At 39.4% G+C, this 16,161-nt stretch overlaps 1 pseudogene; it reads right to left on the bottom strand.

The window, feature by feature from the left end:
• Positions 1–2,376: 2,376 nt before the first annotated feature.
• On the bottom strand, positions 2,377–4,032 carry LOC114614436 (annotated as a pseudogene).
• Positions 4,033–16,161: the final 12,129 nt, after the last annotated feature.

Here is a 16,161-nt window from a genome sequence, read left to right on the forward strand (position 1 = left end):
AGGAAGGGGATAAGATCTGGAGTGTAAAAAAAAAATTAAATAATTTTTTGTAAAAATGGAGTTTTATTCAGCTATAAAGAAAAATGAAATTAGATGATAAATGAATAGAACTGAGAAAAATATGCTGAGGAAAAACAACAAAGACCTAGAAAGACAAACTGCATATTCTCTCTTTTATGTGTATACTAATATCAAAGAAGTTGATTTGTATGTTTAATGTGCAGTACCTATAGATTGGGAAAATCATAAAGGAGATATTGTGTGTAGGAGAAGGGTAATCAAAATCTTAAGAGAGGGGGAAAACAGTAAATATTAAGGCAATGAAGGGAATAATTGGGGTTATGTTTAAGTGGGGAGGGTGGTAGACGTGTAAGGAAAAGGAGAACATGGGAAGGAGAGCTAACTAACATTAAGAATTTTGAAAAACATGTGAAATGTGGGACTGCATAAGAGTACCTTGGTTCATGGTTGGGCATGGGCCTGGAACCCTGAGACTCCAAGGGAGAAACGGCAGGTGTTTGGCCACGTCCCCAGATCCCAGGGTCCTGAAAAGCAGTCTAGTCTCCATAGACCTACATTATTCAGTCACGTAGGCATTACAGCCCCTCCCAAAGTGCACAGGTAGAGGGTGTGGCTACAGGCCTCAGGCCCTAGGGATTTACATACTAATGAAGGCCAGAGGGCGGAGCAAATTAAGGATTCTTCCCCAGATCCTCCCCATTTCTCCTTCCCTATGTAACTCAGGTCTGGCCTGAGTTTCACGGAGGGGGTGGGGGGTAGATCCAGATCCATCTACCATCTGCCATGAAAATTAACCCTTTTGGAACCAAGGACTTCCTCCTGTCATTGGGGCCTGCCGTTGCCAAAGGCCCCAAAGCCTCCAGCCTCTGGAACCTTAGACTTTCTTCTGTATGTGGGACCTGCCAGCTGGAAAGCCCCAAGACACCACCACTGTGGCTTTTTTTTTTCCCACAGAAGAATCTACTGAATAGATGATAGATTGATGACTGGGAAGGGGAATATTTTATGTACATGAGACAAGATGTTTTTCTCTAAAACCATGAGTTGACATATAGAGTTGCCATGTGTAAAAAAATCCAGTGCCTGATGCAGGACACGTTTCTTTGATTTGCTGCTCAGGACAGTTCCATAAACCCTCCATACAATGAAGGTTATTACCACTGCTCTTATTTGTCCTCCAGAACTCTATGATAAGATTCTATCCTCAAAGAAACCACACACTCCAGTCAAGTACTTGGAAATACCAAGCTGGTACTGACTTGGAAGCTTTCTCCCTACTGGCTACCCTTTGAAATACCAGAAGTTATACAGGATGCCAAAACAGAAAAATTATCAACAGTTTTATTCAGTTGTGAACCCTAGGAGCTACAATAATAACAGGTCTAGTAAGATATGTCCCATTGATGAAATAGTAGCATGAATGTTTTATTTTTATTTTATTTGTTCTTTTTATCAAAGAAATTTATTTGTATGTAAAGAAAGTTTTATTTTTGTGTCGTTTTAGAGGGGAAAATTCCCACAGATTTTATCCACATTCAAAAAATGACAAAAAAAATATTTACAGAAAAGCCATACACACAGAAAAACAAATTAGAAATGCCTTTAAGAAAACACTCTTCCCACTGCTCCTGATCTACATTTTTAAACTCAAAATTTAAATTTCAGCTCTGTAGTTGAACATTTTCCCAACCTAGTTTCTAAGATAATGCTTCCTGTCCCTCCAAAACTTAACTCCAAGACAAATAAAATAGAACATTACATTATCCAGGAATTGTTTGTATTTTCTATACTGACATCTGCTGTGACCAATGAGGACATTATATGACTCACTGGCTCTTCTGAAAAGTCATGATATATTGCTGTTACAGATTTTCAGGCCTTGGCCAGACAAAAGGAAAATCCAGTTCAAGAAGAGTTAATCAACCTCTAGCTGGCTTTGGCAATTACATCAGGTCCCCTTCTTCACCTTGAAAACACTTGCTTTAAGATACACCAAAATATTCTTGTACATCAGCGCAGATTTTGTCCAAAGACCCTTAACATGAAGCCCAAAGACAGAAGAATCATGTCAAACTAAAAATACATAAAATTCCAGCAGCAGCAAATAGAAGTTGACTTCATGTCCTTGCCGTCTTTTCAAACAGGAGAATGAGTACACCTGGATGGGAGGGAGGTGTCCCAGGCTCGGTTTATTCTGCCTCTTCTCCTCCACTATGTGGAGAAATGCAGTGCTCCTTGGTTCCCAGGCAGGGTGAAGCAGTTTAGCCCCGGCTCCCTGTTAAGCAAGTTCAGATGCCAGGTCATGGTGTGGGGTGTGTCCATCAGCAATTCAGGGGCTTATCCTTCATCCAGATGCTAGGGATTCTTTGGTCCTGGACTGCTAGCTGGGGGCAGGTTCTTTTTCACCATGTTTTCAACTGTTTCTGCAATGAGAGACAGCACTGAGGTGTCGGCCTGTATGGATTCAGCCTTCCTCTGAATAGCCCTCATCGTCACAGGGATGGACATACATCTTTGAATAACTTTGTCAATGAAGTTGTCTGTACAGATTAGTGCATCTGACAGCCCCTTGTAGAGTTTACAGCTCACATGTGTTGAGTCTTGCACATCCATCACCACACACACAAGGGAGTCATTCACAGGGTGCTGAAAAGATACTCTCAATCGAGATTCTGAGAGAGGACACACTTCAAACTGGAGGATCCAGGAGAATCTTCTTTTAGAATAGTTCTTTTGACACAGCTTCCAATCAGGGTGTTATAGGTCACTTGGTGTCTGATCATATTCAAAATAAGAGGAACTCAGCCAGGGTGCTGGAAGGTGATTTTGCTGACCAGCGTTCCCTGGAGGCTCTGGCCATCAGGAAGAGGAGCATCTTTATTGAGAAAATAGCAGTGCTGCTGACCTGGAAGAGCAGTATAAAATCGCATGTTGTGATTCAAAGGTAAAGGGTCAGGATCCTTTGACAGCTCAAACTGAGTGATGAGTTCATAGAGGGGCAGGTAAGTGGGAAGAGTCTCAAACAATGGGACCCCTGTGCAATTTTGAAGTTTCTGAACAAATGCTTTAGATACTGGGATTGGCTGGGGAAATTTCAAGAAGAAACAGGCAGGAAGATCAACACCGTTGGCACTAGTGACTGTGGAGAAAGAAGGGGTCTATTTGTTGTCAGCTGGGTGTGACCCCATAATTAATAGGGCAATTGGGAGTTTGTACATAGCAGAGGTTCCTTCAGTTGTGACTGAGGCATTCAGTCCCAAAGACCGAGGAACATTCTTTTCATACAAAATGATAGGAGAGGCAGTCTTATCATCCAGCAGATCAGACAGAGAAGCGTAGTATTTCATATTCATTAAATGACCCCCACTCCGTGGAGTGAGATAGCCAACACTTCCATGAAGAATCCTATCCAAGGGAGCAGCATTATCTGCCTTCCAGTACATAATAGCCATTTTAGAAAGTCCTGTTCTAAGGATTGGAGAGCCAGATACATTTTAGTCTTCAGTTTGTTGTCTCCTGGAAGGTTATACAGATTAACAAGACCCTTAAGATGTTTAGAAAATTCATCAAAATTCTTTTCCCTTAACTGCTCTGTACAAGCTCTGGACAGCTCACAGGATTCTCCCCACGGTGAGCCACTTTTACATCACAAAGCTGTCCTGCAGGATCTAACCTCACTTCTACATAGAACATATCTGATGTGATGTAACATTCAGTGCCACTGGCACTGAAATGAGAGCCCAGTCCATTCTGTCTGGCTATAGACTCCAAACAATCAGTCATTGCTGGCAAAGATGTTACTTTGAGAGCCTTCTGTAATGTCTCCAAACAGTTGACCAAATGCTGATGCCCTCCAGAACTCATTACGACCCTCTTCTCCATGACTTGACGCACAAGCTTAATGGTTTCACTCCAAGGTCTGTTTTGGTTAAATTTTGCATGGAGCTGTTCCAAGAGAGAATTCATCTTACTCAGCTTCTCTGACTCCTTGGTTTCCCCCTGAGCCTTCATCCTGACAGCGGTGAGGTTTTAGGTCCGCCACAAGCCGGGGAGCCTTTCCCCACCACTAATAGGAGAACCAAGTTAGCCTGGGCTCCTGGGAAGCAGCATATCAGCAGCCCTGCTCTTCTGGGAAGGCTCAGTATGAAGTCCCCGGTGGCAAGAACAGAAGGGTGCTCGTGGCAGCCACCATCTTCCCCAGTGGAACTTCCCTGAATGTTTTAGAAGTAGCCAGTCAATTTCTTGTTGCATTTAAGATCTACTCCCTAGGAGATATCGCATCCCTAATACAGAAAATCTGGCCAAGAAACCATGAGTTATCATCCCTAAGCATGAGCCTAATACTATTGCTGTACAAAACAAAGTATCCAGCTGCCTTCTAAATACATATCTGTATTACAATAAATTAGTACAACTCTCAGTCCTCATCAGAGAAGCATCTTTGTTCATTGAGGACACCATGATGAAACAGCTTTGTCTTCTGGATACAACAGGATCACTACACTCATGAACTCACAGCCTAAACAAGACTATCACAAAATAAAGCCAGTCAGCACCCATCATGTATGAGGGAATAACACATGAGCTCCCATGCCCATTGATAGTTGATGGCTGCAAGGGAAGAAAAAGGTTTGGTTTGTTTGGTTTTAGGGATGTGATCCATGGTGGGTTAATTATGCTCAAGTGGATGGCTCAGAAGCCATGCATATATGAGCAGCACTAACTGAACTCAGTCAGTAATGTAAGATAAAAATGCAAAAGAAGTCATGAAGTTGGGAGACTTGAGAAGAGTTGGAGGGACATGTAACATATTGTATGCACATGTGACATTCTCAAAAAATAAATTAAAAATGCTATGTTTCAAAAAAGAATGCTTTAAAACTCCGTGCTAGTATGCAAAAGTTCTACTTCTTTCATGGAATGGAGATATTACAGAGTATAACAAAGAATGACCTTCAGTCACTCCCCAAAATCTGAGATCAGGACACTGAAGAGTAGTCAGCATTCATGATATTTAATAAAGCAATAAATAAAATGAAGTTAAAACATTTTAGGGAGTAATACTCCAAAAATATTAGCTATTGTTGCTAATATCATGATTTCACAAAGACCAGTTTAACCAATGAGGCTGAGGTGTTTATATCTGGGCTTTTAGATGGTTTGTTTCTCTTATAAACTTGTCAAGAAATAAGACCCCTAGCTCTTACTTTCTTGTGTTTCACCCAGTGCTTACAAAATAAAGGTCTGAACTATTTTCACCAACTCTTCCACCTTTACTGACAAATAAACAGTTCTGGGTACCTGTTTTATGTAAATTCCCCATGAAATTCATATGATTGGCAGATTAGAGTCTTGGTATTCTTGATTTGGATCAAGCAAGGACTTACTGACTGATACACATAAAAGTAAGGATTGTTACCTGTTGCCAAGTTGACAATGCCTAAAATCACCTGGAATGGGCCTATGGACATGCCTGCAGTGGGCTGAGCTTGATAATGTTACCTGTAGGAAGACCCATCATAACTGTGGGCATGATCATTTTCAGGTCCTAATGGGCATAGTTATAAAATAACAGGCATAAAATCCTGAATGATATAAGTACAGAAATGACAAAAACAGCTGATTGCCATTGGAGCATCATCTTCAACTTTCTGGCCTAGAATACCTGACAGGCCTTTTGTGAAGCAAGAATTATTAAGGACTTGATTACCCTGTCTTGGCAGAGCTTGGCATTCGACTCCCCTGTTCTTTCTGGACAGCAATCTGTCTGCAGATGAAGTTGGGGCATTTTCTTTGCCGAGTGGCTAGCTTTATGCAAATGGGATCCTTTGACGCTCATCATCTTCTTCCAAGTTGAGTGCAGTGCTTCCAGGATCTGACATGTCTTAAGGTCAAAAAAACATCTTCTACTAATGAAAACATCTTTAAATGCCATATTCTGTGAGCATCTGGGGTTTTTTAAAACTATCTATCTACTCATTGCATATTTGCATAAGCAAATATTGACTGTTTCTAGCAACCTATTATCTGTTCAACCCAGGATGTATATTTCTATGATAATCCAAACTAGTATCTGACATGACCATCAGTTTGACCATCTGACTACTAATTTGCATTTCTCAACAATCCCTAACAGTTTGCAATAGCATCTACTAAAAGAACTGGGACTACACCTTGCATTTTTAAATGAGTTGCGTAGGCATAATACCTATACATGAGTTGAAACGTACATATGTTATAGTGTAACAAAATTAAATTTAAATCTCATATCAGTATACAAAGATTTATACCAAAGAAAACTTAAACCTGTATCAATACACAATAACCCATATCACTGTAAATAAAAATAACCTCATTTGAGAATAGCAGTAGTTCTCTGGGTTGAAGAATAGATTTAATAATCTACTGTATTGTTATATTTTCTATGATAATTCTATAATGGACTATGCTCTGAACAGTGACTAAAATAAGCTCCTTTTCCTTGTTGTTTTTGTCAAAATGTATTAGTGCAGCAATGGGAAGGGGAACTAAGACAGTAACCAGAATGATGATACAAGAGCTTTGCAAAAAGGAACAGCTTCATTACATGGTCAGCTAATCAGAAGACCAGGAGCTGTAAGCTCAGATCTCTCCCATCACTTGGTATCAGAGGAGTTTAGGGGAAGAGTCTAGAGGAATAGTAAGATGGGGATGTTTTAAGGTTCCTTGTCCAGCTTAGGCCAGCATTTTTTCCACAGGTCATATGTTCCTTTGAATGTGTGTAGGATTTTAATCCTGTAGAATCAAAAGTCACCAACCAGATGAACAGGTTCCTTATACATATGTCCACTCTTTAAAATTCAAACAATCCTGGAGTAAATTCTTGTTGTTCTTTTTTGAAAATCAAAATAAGTACTTTGCAATTTGTGAAATTTATATTTATTACCCCCAGATCTCAAAGAGTTTTCTATTTACTAAGGTCTTGAATCTAGTTTTGGCGTTGAAAATCAAGTAGGTTGAAAATTACTTAGAGAAAGCAATTCATGTAAGCTAAATACAAAGTCTCAAATCTAAATAAATCTCAGTAAAATTTCAAATTTTAAAGTAAGGTTTGGTAAGAGTTTGAAAGGGTTTGAAAAGAGCTTTTTTTTTTTTTAGAAAAAAAAAAGTAAAAGGAAATGAAGTTCAATTTTTACCTAAGCAAAATCTAATCCCTGGGACATTACCAACTAATCAATGTCAACAAAATAGTAATGGCCCTGGTTCAAAGGTCAGTAACTAGTTTCCCCCAAAGTTTCGACATATACTAGCACTCTGGTTCAGTGTGAAAGTCTGCAGACTGACTTCCTCTGGGGAATCCTGAGGAAATGTCATTAAATACTGTAAAGGCTAAGTGGCCAAATATTAACCTCAATTTACATCACAGAAGCCAAAAACTGAAACCCAATGAAACCAGTGAGCTTCTCTGCTGTCAACTCCAAGAAAGGTAGAAAACAAAAAGATCATGAAATAGCGATGTATAAGTAGCATTTTGTGGACCAGCAGGGAAAATTAAATGGTTTCAAACCACTGAAAATCAGCCTTTCCCAGGCTGGATCTCAATGGCTAGACTGTCAAAATCAAATGAAAATGTAAGTAACCTTCAGGGTTGGAATTTGCTTTAATTTTCTGCAGACTGTGCTCTATTACAAACACAAGGTCAGAAAGGGACAAATTAAAATTCATTTTTTCTTTTTTTGATTAAAATAATTTCACTTCTCCTTGAGGAGCAGTCTTTAGGAGCCTTAGAGTGTCGTTCCAGTTCAATGAAAATAAACTCCAAAAAATTTTCAACAACAAAAGCAAGCAATCAGCTTCTATAGAAAAGAACCTACACACTCTGAAAGGCATCTTTAGACTGCTGGGTGGGAAATGAACTTAGGAGCCCACCAGTGACTTCCAGATGTGTCCAGAAAGCCCCCTGTCACCAGCAATTGCTCATGGTGATTTGGTCCACTGGGTTGCTAATCCAGTATAGGGAGACGTTGTGTCCTGCTGTCAGAACTGTCAGTGGCACCAAGCTAAAATCAAAACTCATCCAAGTAGCAGCTGACCCTCTTTTTACTGCTTATGTGCTTATGCATGGTTCATTTCCTTCCCAGGGTCAGAGTGCCAAAGTCAATTCTCCCAGCTCATCTCCATCCCATCACAAGCTTTCCTTTGTCTCCTTTCAGGCTCCACTGAGCTCTGCCAGAAAAATCGATTCTCAAGTTCCTCCAGTGATTAAATCCCTTTTTCTGCTAGTAACTCTAGAGGATCTCCCATTTGTTGTCAGTGAGCTGTACATGTTGTTTTAGTAACTTGCTCTTGTAGGTTTTTTCATGGAAAAAAATATTCCTTTGTGATTTTCATCTCTTTAATTCTTCCTTTATCATCATCTTTAGCTAAATAACATCCTTATTGCTATATGTTTCAAACAAGAGAATTTTATAAAAAGACATTTGATTAATTAAGACTAGGATACTTTTTTCAAAACAGGAAGACAATTTTTAGGCCAATTAAGTAAAATAAGGTTTCTTTGAAAATACAAGTCATGAATGCAACAATCCTCAGGGTAGGAAGAGGTTCAGAGAACTACAAGTGTTCAAGAGGAAGATCTGGAGGAAAGCAGAGATGAGGCCCAGAGTGGATCCCTGGATTGGTTGTTTCTATGTTTTTTAAATGTAAATATTAGAATATGTGATATTATCATGATAGATTGTATCTGATGCAGCTACTCTCAGCCTCTTCCTCTGCCTCTTTCCCCCTCCCCCTCCCCCTCCCCCTCCCTCTCCCTCTCCCTTCCCCTCTCTCTCTCCCACTCCCTCTCCCTCTCCCTTTCTGTCTCCCTCTACATCTCCTTCTCCCTCTTCCTCTGCTCCCTCTCCCACTCCCTCTTCCTTCCCCCTCCTTCCCTCTCTTTCCTTTCTCCTTCTTTGTTTGCACCTGTATCCTTTTCCCTGCCCCTATGTCATCTTCCTGCCTTTCTCCCTCTCCTTCTTTTGTACCCCTCTCCCTCCCCTTGTCCTCCTTCCCCTACCTATCTCTACCTCTCTCCCTCTTCTTCCTGTCCCTTTCCCTGTGCTTCTTCCACTCACCTTTACCTCCTCCTTGTCCTCCTCCTTCCTCTCTCTCTCTCTCTCTCTCTCTCTCTCTCTCTCTCTCTCTCTCTCCCTCTCCCTCTCTTCCTCTCTCTCTCCCGCTCACTCTCCCTCACTCTCCCTCTCTCCCTGTCCCTCCCCTTCTCCCTCCCCCCTCCCCTTTTCCCTCTCTCTTCTCCATCTCCTGATTTCTTGAAAGGTCAAATAAACACTTCAGTGACAAAGACATTGAGTATGAATCTCTCCACTTTTTATCGTTATATCTTAGTGTTACACCTCAGTCAAAATCAAAGTATTATAAGTTTTAGTTACCAAATCCAAATGGGAATGAGTAAGGCAACTCAGGGATTAGCAACACACAAGACCAGGTATAACAGAGTGGACACCAAATTGTCAGAAACTGCAGCAGCCTCTCCAGCTGGATGAGGAGGAAATAGAACCAGGACTGGAAACATGAGGAGTGATGAGTTAGAGCCTGTGAAAAATGCAAATGACTTTGGACTAGGACAAGTAAGTAGGCTTAGATTTGTTTATTGTCTTGCTTGTTCCTTGACTATTTGTGTTTATTGTCTTGCTTTTTCCTCAACCTAGAACTGACTTTATTACTTGCATGTAATTAAAATAGTATAAAAGCAGATTGGGAAAAAATAAACCTGTCTCAGCCTTAGAACTGGCTGAGGTCATGCTACAGTGTTGTCCAATTGTCTTTTTCTTTTTAATCTTTGCTCCTGCTCTGGAGAATCTGTTGACTGAGCTGGCTTGATCATAGAACAAATAGAAGAACTAGCCATAATGCTTTCAATGTCACAATTATCATGTGTTTTCAGTGAGATACTATTAGATATAACTTTACTTTTAGTGAAATATTATTGAATATTTTTATTAAAGAGAGCATCCCATAATATTGTAAATAGAATAGACATTTTATGAAGCAGGTACTATAAGATTACCATAATATAGCTGTGTTTAATGTAGAAAAATTAGCATTGATCTTTCTTTTTATTATTTATTTTATATTGTCTGTTTTGTTGCTTCATTTTCATTTTGAAAATATTAATACACAGTGCCCAGTTACATACTGGATTCTTGGCCAGTACCAAATACATAGGAAAATAATGTTGATATAATCTACTGGCTGGGCTTGTAAGATATATCAGTGTATAACAATACTTGCTGCCGAGCCTGATGACCTGAATTTGACCTCCTAGAAAACACATGATAGTAGGAACTGATTCCTATAAATTGTGATCTGACCTCCACATACACTCCTTAGCATGCAGAAATATGTGTGCACTCGCACAATAAATGAGTATTAAATGAAATATATAAGGAAAGGTTTAATGGCTACATGCTCATTTAAGAAAAAATAGATTCTGCGGGTGCTGGATAGTTTGTATCACTTTTTTCTTCTCCTATTAACTTTGACCACATTGTTCAACATGTAATCATTCAAGAATATTTTCTGAGCAACTAACTTAGAGTGAAATATAGGTTTGAATATCTTAATCTCAAGCTCTGAAACCAAAGTACTTCAGCATTCAAAACTTTTTCTGTGTCGCCATGACTCTAGTAGGAGACTTTTACACCTAATCTTAGGGAAAAGTCACAGTCAAAACACAGATGCAGTGACACTGTTGTGTAAATATACCGTTTGAGAACACCTGCTGCTATTCCTTTACATGCTCCATGTTTTAAAATCATTGTAAGGAACTAATGAATCTGGTGCTGCTCAAATTTCTGATTTATGTACATGAGAACAGGGCAGGTAAGCAGGATCGAGGCAAGGCCAAGATCTCCACTTGCCTAAGTCATTTAATTCTAGTGATCGGAATCAAAAACTGCTACTCTTGACCACTGTCCCATACATAAAACCCAATGCCAGGAAATTTTGGTCAGACAGACTTTGGGACAGTGATAGCTACTTCTTCTAAGGGCTGAATCTTGCCCTAACACACAACAATCAGCCCTGTAATTTTTGTCACAGGCTATCAACGTTATTTGCTGAAATAATCGTTTTAGTGAAATCACAGGCTCTAAAGTCCCAATATTTCACTCTGTGTGTGCAATAATGAAATTATTTTCATAAGCAAGGAAACAAAGGAAGTCAACAGCTCTTTAGAGTGCTGGCTCGACTTCATCTACTCTACCAATTCTCAACAGGCATTGCCAGCCACACAGGCCTGACCTGAAGAAGGGTCTGAGGAAACCCTAGATAAAATAATAGACTTTGCTCAACTATTCCAAAGCAAAATGATCCATAGGCTTGGAAATGCTTTAAAAGGATTAAAAACAATTAAACCATTGCACTGGAATGCAATTTAAAAAAAGAAAAGCAATAATGTTTTTTAATCTCTAAAGTGCTAGTACACAACGAAGAAGTTAGCAACTTACATAGATAAGATTTTGTGTTGGCTCTCTGCCAGCCTTAGAGAATTATATAGAGAGATCCAGGTTTGTGGTCTCATGTAAAGAAAATCCTTCTTATTTTCCTTGAGAACTTACAATTGAAACTTCGTCAACAAGGGAGCAAAAGTAGCCAAAACACTAAAGAAATGACCTTTGGTAAACAAATGTCACTCTACCCTTTTCTGTATTCATCACTCCTAGTTAATATCAGATTCTCTCTTGACCCATAATGCCAAAGTCAGTTCTGGCAGTCATTAACTGCTCGTGTGTACAATAGCCAAGCATACAATAAAAAAAAAAAAAAAACAGCAAATCATTCTGCAAGAGAAACTGCAAAGCTTTCCAAAGTATTATTCCATGAAACCATTTGATGTAGTCTTAAAGATGCATTTATATGTAAAAGGAGATTTTATATAATATATATATATATAAATATGTAAGGAGAGAAGTTTTAAGGAAATTGGTATATATACACAGTTGTGGAAGTTTGGCAAGCTCAAAATCTGATGGGAAGGCCAAAGGCTGAAACAGAAATGATCTGAATTGGAATCCAAAAGCAGTCAGCTGTATAAGTGGGAAGGAGGATACTGTAAATGAAGTCCAGAGCAGCTGCTGGGGAATTCCCTCTTCTTAAGTGCTAGTGTGGGAAGCCAGTTTTGAGCTCATCATATAGATATAGACAGAATCACCCAGTCTATTAATTGAAAGGTAAATCCTATTAAACCTCACCATGGGAACTAGAATAGTATTTAGCCAGATACATAAAACCCTCAGCAGATTGTAACAGTCTAAGAAAAAAGCCTATGAGTATATTTTGAGAATGATGTCCAGAAAGAGCAGATCTTTAAGATGACAACTCCTGACAAATACACTAGCAGGGGTTTGGGGGAGAACGCAGGTAGTGGTTGGCAAGTCAGGAGGCAAGAGGCTAGCTTCAAGGAAATTCACTGGAAATGCAGCCTTCTGTAGACAGCACATCACACGAACACCAATTCAAAGTTCTAGCAATCTGTCCTTCTCTGTACTGATGGGATGACCCAGAGACTTCAGGATTTGATGAGGTCCAAACGTCAAGTGAAGCAAACCTTTTCATGGCCTTCATACATGGTATCCTTTTCTCTGCTGGAACTTTCTTTGGGATCCCAGAGTAAATTACATAAGAAACACTGCATAAAACGTATGAATATGCACATGGGAAATGAGAAAAAAACCTATGATCCTAGAATCATATCACACCATAGAGAACACCATTTGAAAAAGTTACTGGAAAGGCCCCTGTAAGAGTGGTCCAGCATTCTCCCTTCATTTCTTGCTCCCATTCCATGCACTCCCACACCATAAAACTGTGCTGCCACATTAACTGTCTGACCAGGCGTTTAAAATTGAAGTCTCTGTTCTCGTGCATAAGTCAACAAATGGAAAAATTCCCTTTGCATGTAAGAAATTATTTCAGTCATACATTATGACTTATTTGGTTATCGATTCATAGGTTGAATGTTGTCTTATCCCATGATGAAACATATTACAAAAAAGTGTACAATTTAGCTGGAAGTCTACAGAGAAGCTAGTGGAATTCAAATATGAACAAATTCAAAAAGTCCATGAAAGAGAACAAACACGTTTTGTTTTACAAGTCCCCTGGTTCTCCTAGTCTGGATAGCTGTTTTAATAGTCCCCACATAGTTGCCAATGTTTACACTGCTGCGCTCTTTCCATTACGACCATGATACACTGGCCTCTCTGGACTCTTTATCTGGCCCTTGATGGAGGAGATTTCCAAGAACTCAAAGATGTCGCTAATTATTAATTTGTCACTATAATCTATATTTGAAACAGTTTATCCTTTATTTCCACCAATCTCCCTAAGGCCTTAATTATGGCTATTTCTCAAAGATTTAGAGAAGTAGGTTTTAAAATATATTGTATAGTTTTAAAATACATACAATAATTAACTTGGATGTCAAAAATAATGGGGAAATGAGGGATGCCCAAGCAATATTCACTCCTCTCTCCTTCAGGCCTTCATTCAACGTTGCATTCCGATATTATGCAAGGAGATGAGAAAAGACTCCGTGAAACTCAGAAGAGTGGAAGCATCTCCCATTCTAGCATGATCTTTGTGACACAATCAGTCACAAACCCTATTCTCTAATGATAGGGGTGGGTAATAGATGACTCACCCCTACCATTCCCATGGCCAAAGAATTGGGTCAAAGGCAAGAAGTCAAGCAGCTGGTCCATAAAAGCAGTTAACCTCTTAGTGTTCTTTTTTCATAGATGGGAGGGGAGACTTGATTTTTATGTCATAGGGTTAGAACACCTGTTTCTAGCATTGTTCTTGGCTGAGTTGATAAATTTTATCTTCAGCAGGAGAAAATAGGTTTAAACGGTGCCAAGCAGGATTGCAAGGAAAGCAGGGAGAGATTTAGTTTTTAAATACCTGCAAGTTCATGTCTGAGGCATGCTTCTTGGATTCTTTCCATGTAGGAGTGTAAAGCTCTCTTTTACACATGTGTTAAAATTGGTCTTCTGCCACTTTGGATGGAAAGGGACTGAGCAGTATTCTGCGTGTAAGATCATTTGTTGTGAGAATTCTATTTGCTTTGTTCTTCTGGAGCAGTCTTCAATAATGAGGTGTTTTTCTCTAGCACAGCTGGGACTTCTCACTTTTATGCATATATCACAGAGAAGGAAGATTAACTCATCTTATCTGTTCAGTTGAGTACAGACATGCTCAGTTTAGCTTCGTTCTTTCCTTCTTGAAAGCCAGCGTTCTACAGTGAGAATTCTAACCTCAGCTTCCCCATGCAAAGTTCATCTAAGTCTTCTCTTCATAGCTGAGGTCTGCCTGGTCCATGCCTACTGTGACCTGATTGTAAAGGGAGCTGAATCCTCTTATTTGTGGAGAGTATGGGCAATAATAATAGTCTGCTTACTTTCCTATCACTTTCTTCAGCCTACTATATATAATGAAAATAGCTAATGCACACCATTCTTCATGCATATACAAAGAACTGATCTTCAGAGCAGTCACCTGGGATAGAGCTCTCGAGTTATTCCAATTGCTCATAGAAAGAAGTGCGGTGCAGAGTCTAAGCTAGTCTCCCTAGGTTAGATTTCTGTGACTCTGAAACAGGCCAATTTTCCTCCACATATTATATTAAAGAAGGGCCATTTGTCATTTTCAATAATCTTCTATTCATTGTCCTCTTTTTGCTTTAAATTTTAATTTGTTTCAATAACACTTTGTATAAAGTCTCCTTAAAATTCCCAATATACAGATGGGAATGGGTGCAGAGGCCAGGCATTATACAGAGAGTCTAAGTTGGAAGTCTCCATTGGGTCCCAGCCCTCTGAGTGGTGAACCCTGTAGAAGAAGGGGGAGAAAAGATTGTAGAGTCAGAGAAGATGAAGGACACCAAGAGAACATGACTCAATAAATCAACTAACTGAGGCTCATATGGGCTCCCAGAGACTGAAATGAAGTGGCAAGCACATGCCCTGTAGGCATCTACACCACACCCTCTACTTATATATGCCACATAGGCTGTTAGCTTGGTTATTATGTAGGATTCCTAACAATGGGAGAGGGTATGTATCTCTGACTCTTTTGACAACATCTTGTGACTCTGTTGCCTTTTCCAGCTTCAACCTGAGAATCTTTGCCATGTCTAATTGTCCCTTGCTTTGTCTCATTTTGCAAGATGTCTCTTGAAAGCCAGCTCCTTTCTGAAAAGAAACAAAGGGAGAGTGGATCTGGTAGAGAGGGAAGATGTCAGAGAGCTAGGAGGAATAGAAGGATGGAAAGCTGTGGCCATGTTGAATGAGAGAAGAATTTATTTTCAACAACTATAGAAAAATTCCCACCACTGATATAATTGAAGTACTACATTCAAAATATACCCAAAGAAAAGCAATGTTAAAGTTCCACAAGTATTAAGCTTCCATTTAATGTACATAATATTTTAATATGTTGCATCTATACTAAACAAAATAATTTGAATTCACAGGCCTCAAGTTCTTTTGTCTTGGTCAATGGTGAACTTTAAAAGTTTCACTGCTGGTTTTATACTGCCTGTTATAATGTTTTAAGTACTTCAGTGTGTACTGTATGAAATGGTCTATGTCCCCATTAGTTAAGTTTAATAGGTAGCAGAGTGTTGCCTTGAAGGAGAATGGGCAGGATAGAGGTGGTCAGTTAGGAATGTATGTAGAGGTACCCACAGGCTGCCCACTTTCTATTAGAATAAATGAACATTTTCTTCAAGTCTCAGATGAGTCTGTAACTTTTAAAGAAGCTGTAAATCCCTGAAAGGTAAACACCAATATGAACTCACTGGGGCAGATGTCTTTCCCTCATCCCATAAAGAAAAGTGTGACTGACTATAGAGTTTTAGCCTCCCTCAGGGTATTGCTGGAACACTTGTTGAAGAGAACTATCTTACAGTGTGATCTTTTCCTGAGGCAGAACCTTAGACAATCTTAAATATCATAGATTCTATCTGGGGGAGGGGGTAGTAGTTGATAGATTCTGTAATTAGTACTTTAGTTAATATGAAACTCTAGCAGAATCATGACTGGCTTTATTCTATTAATGACACCTTCCTGCTTCACTAGGTATTGAACACTGGGTAGG

Source organism: Grammomys surdaster, unplaced genomic scaffold, assembly GCF_004785775.1.
Source record: "Grammomys surdaster isolate TR1022 unplaced genomic scaffold, NIH_TR_1.0 126391, whole genome shotgun sequence".
Lineage (NCBI taxonomy): Eukaryota > Metazoa > Chordata > Mammalia > Rodentia > Muridae > Grammomys > Grammomys surdaster.